The sequence below is a fragment of the Topomyia yanbarensis genome, chromosome 1, assembly GCF_030247195.1.
Source record: "Topomyia yanbarensis strain Yona2022 chromosome 1, ASM3024719v1, whole genome shotgun sequence".
NCBI classification, from domain to species: Eukaryota; Metazoa; Arthropoda; class Insecta; order Diptera; family Culicidae; genus Topomyia; species Topomyia yanbarensis.
The window spans coordinates 68,184,008-68,188,233 of NC_080670.1; the positions used below are offsets into that span (position 1 = coordinate 68,184,008).

At 42.2% G+C, this 4,226-nt stretch overlaps 1 long non-coding RNA gene and 1 pseudogene across 1 annotated transcript; one reads left to right on the plus strand and one right to left on the minus strand.

Moving 5' to 3' along the window:
• Positions 1-502: 502 nt before the first annotated feature.
• Positions 503-1,408, plus strand: LOC131696036 (coiled-coil and C2 domain-containing protein 2A-like; annotated as a pseudogene).
• Positions 1,409-1,821: 413 nt separating this feature from the next.
• Positions 1,822-3,756, minus strand: LOC131677854 (uncharacterized). The gene is made up of 3 exons (XR_009303439.1): positions 3,629-3,756; positions 2,618-3,569; positions 1,822-2,555 (listed from the first exon to the last, which is right to left on the minus strand). It is a non-coding gene; the product is annotated as an uncharacterized LOC131677854 (long non-coding RNA).
• Between the last annotated feature and the right edge of the window lie 470 nt (positions 3,757-4,226).

The following is a 4,226-nucleotide window of genomic DNA, read 5'->3' on the forward strand; positions in this document are numbered from 1 at the left end:
ATTGAGAGAACATTCGAAATCAAAACCCCACTGCTTCTGGTCGGATATACGCGCAGCAACGACGAATCATCTGAATACACCTCTATCGAAGACTGCATATCAAGAAGACTGCTAACTCTGTCCAGAATCTGGAGACAGTAACAGCAACGCCACTTGCGGGTAAAGGTGGTACTTCCCATAGTGATGCACACACACATATACACTTTTACATTAAGCTTCCTACCTTCAGACAATAGAGGTGCTGTAACCTCTGTCGCTTCTCGTTTGTATGGGGGAAGGAAAGAGATATCAGTCTTCTTAATATGTAGTCTTCGCCTCTATGCTAACCGGATCTAATCTGTCGTATATGCGAGAGTTAACTTACATCTCCTTCCCTCTAAGAACGGTTGGTTTCAAAATCGTCCAATGAAGGACGTTCGTTGGACCAATTTGGACATCGTCCAAATAACCGTTCAACGAACGTCCATCGTTGGATCCGTGTTGAACGATTTTGAAACAATTTTTTGGACGTCTCAGTGGGTTGTTTATAATCCTGGTACCGAATGTGGAGACTCCCAAGTTCGGCACCAACGGGCTGGAGTGTGTGGTGTTGCAGCAGACTGGTGCGTATTTATCTGTGAGGAGAGGAGTACCGCAGCGAGTTTCCCAGGAGGGGATGCTACCGCTAGCAATGTTGATTAGTGGCGAAAGGGTCTGCGTTACAAGGCTGCTTGGTTCGATCAACGTTCCCTTTGTGATCGATGAAAACGTGAAGCTAATGATATATAGGCGATATGTTTCGCCAATTCCTATTCACTACAACATGGACGCATGTTCACAAATTGGCGGAATTCGGTCCACTAACCGAGTAATTTTTAATCGGTTCCAAAGATAGACAATATTTATGAAGCCAAGCTTCGCCGAAGGATTAAGGTGTTTTATTACCTTGTTTTACATCTTTTTGGAGTACGATGTGTATCTTATCTTAGGACAAAGTCTCCTAACAGGCGATAGTACTTTTGTCATTATACGAGAGAACAACGATTTCTACTTTGTAGATCCAACCAGTGGTAAAAAATACTCCAGCTCCGATACGTACTGTCCTTTAAGTAGAATTTACTACTTTGTCAATGAGGACAACGTCTAGGGAAATATTCAAAAAGAGAACCGGGTGTTCCTGACGCAGCTAGATGTGAACAAATCAGCCTACTGAAGACCGCTATTCAATCGATCTCATGAAGCTCCCACCGGTTGTATTCACGATGGAATTTACTTGTACAAAAATGCACTGAATGTACGAGATTTGTAAAAAACTATTGAAAAAAAGATTGTTAAGAAGATTGCAATTTGGAGAACGCACCGTAAAATTACATGGAACCGGTTAGTTTATGAAGCTATCAATTGTGTATTCTCGGATGGTATGCTATAGCAAAAAAACGCAATAACTATATTCTAGTTTCAGCCATATAAGTAACCAACTTGCATACGCCCTTCCCAACTTTCAGTCGGACACTAGTCTGGAAACTAATACGAATGGCAATCTGGAACTGTTCAGTCAACTGTTATCCTTTCCTCAATAGTATATACAATATAAAGTATGCTACAATTTAAACTTTAAATTTGCCTTTCTCGAAATCAATATATTGTCACTTAGCCCGGTCTGACGTAACTCCGACCAGTTCGCTCTCAGCAAGACTTATTCATTACCAGCCATCGAAGTTCAGTCTTTGGTCGTGGTTGCCGAACGAACCATCGCAGATCCGGATCGCAAGAATCTGGGGGATTTGTGTAATCCTCTATTTTCTCCACAGTTATTTCCACCAAACCTTACGACACTGTTGCTATAATTTGTATTTTTCGTAATTTTGCAGTTTTATTACGTACGAAAATCTGTTAATTTACACTGTACATCAGGTCAAGGAAAAGCATTTTTGATTAAAGTTAACAATTAACATAAGGAGCGAATAATTATTTATAATCTTTTGCGCAGCGAATGCCTGCTCAGCTTTATACTCGTCGAAAGCCTCTGCGAGGACAACCCGCTTGATCTCGCTACATCTTACGACGTAAGATAGCTCATTTAGAATTTTATCCATGGTATTGCTCAATTGGGGGCTTCTGCAGATCATTGTTCTCGACAGTTTCACCGGGTGTCCGACGGTTCCATACAAATAGCTACATTGGACCCACAGTACGATGTACGGGTGATTGGTAGTTAGTTTGCACCGCTTCTCCTTCTATCGCTGTATTGTAGCACAATCTGTATCTGCTTCGTAAGCGGAACCACTCACAGGGGCAATGGTACTCACCCAGCCCAGGTAGTACTTTAATATCGCCGTTAGTAGTGCGCTGATGAAAAAATGTGTATCCTTAATGTCGGCCAGCAATAGCAGGTAACAAAGATCGTTCATAAAATTATTATCAATTTTAAGCGCAGCCCGATTAGAACATGTACTGCTTTGAGTTCCAAGAGTGCACGCACCACTGCTTAGCGTTAGCCACATGGGACTTACCAGTTTGGGTACAGTAAAAAAATCCACTGGGCACTGCTGCGTTATGCCGGCAGCCAGCATTATCTGTAGCAATAAATTAACACAACTGTTTGAACAGGTAAGTGAAGGGTTTCTATCAAGCCTACCTGGAGTAACTGCGGCTACCTGTAGCTTGCGTTTTCCGCCGCCATTCTTAAACGACACAGCATTGATTCAAATATACTCATGTGTTCCGAGCTGAATGCTTCAATTTCCTGCAGCATGTCATCGTTTAGTTGAACGCACAGCACAATTCCTAGACGTGCCTTTTTGTGCAAAGGTCTCCCGCGATAATTGGTTGCAGTGGAAAGAACTTCCCCGCTAAACGCTTTTTGTCTAGTCAGTACTATGGTTTCACTATTCCGTCGATTTTTACCACTGGCTCAATCAATACTGGTATCTAAACTAAGTCTTCGAAATCACTAGAAATTGATGCTAGACTGTTTTGGTGCGATGGCGTGGTTGACTTGATGAAAACGCCCAAGGTTCCGTTCCACCATACCCTGAGTCAAGGCCACTTTTGGTTGAAAGTCTCGGATCTGCCAGATGCTCCAAATGCGCAAACTCGATTGGCAGTGGTGGCCTTTGTCTGTGGTTGTACGAAGTATCATATTACGTCAAAGTGGACGAAGTAACAGTAAACGACCGTAGTGACGTTGTACCTATAGAGCTACGATCACTTTCCGACGTATGTCGGCCGTTGTATAGTGCATTCTGACCGATACTTGGCAGTTAATAGCCCAAGTAGGTGGAAGTGGATACTTTTTTACTGCTGTTGCTGCTACTGTTGGCTACTGAAACACGTAAGCATACTTAATGGTTTTTCGAGTTTTTAATCAATGTACCTTCAAACTGCTGTCCTGGAAGACTATAGGTGCAGAACCAAAAATCATTTCGGCCATCGACGTGGTATCGCTTTTGGTATAGCTGTTGTGCTGATATAAAATTTTGCGATGATAAAATTTCCCACGCTGTTAGATCGCTTTGTGGCTTTGTATTGCGGTACTGCAAGTGGACGTTGTTGCTGCATTGGATTCGCCGGAAATTTTCTCGACCGCACTGGAATCAAACAGTAGTTTACGACCTCGAATGTCACATTCGCGGATAAGAACACGAACCTGGTCAGCGGTGAAAGTTGATTCTTCTGAGGTATATTTCTGTGTTGCTGAACTAGCACTGCGCTTCTTGGTATACTATAGTTGAAAACAGATTGTTGAATAATGCAATATTTATAGTCAACTGATTTACTATCCTCTCTTCTTGTTTGTTTTCTTACTGTGTCTAGACTGTGTCGAGTAAACGACCTGCTTCACGCAAAGATGTTTTAAATATAAAGACACGCGGACAAATACACTATTCTCACTGAATGGCTGATAAAACAATCGAAAAATATTTTTTTTTTTAATTTTAGGACAACATACGTCGTATTACCATGAGATTAAAATTGAGGTTGTCCCATCTAGCTACTATAGTTTGCAAATGTCACTTTGTGTCGCTTGTAATGCGAAATTCGCGCCGGTGTGGGCACACATGCGAATCGCACTGTCGCAGGAAGCGCGACGAAATCGCTAAGCGAAATTTTCGCAGTCGCTGCGACATAATCGCGTCAGTGTGGGGGAACCTTTAGTTGTGAGAGTTGGAAATGAGAGAAGGGAATAGTAAAGCCTTCGGTTTTGTGAGCAAGTGTGAGTGTATTGAATGTGGCAAAGAAAGTAG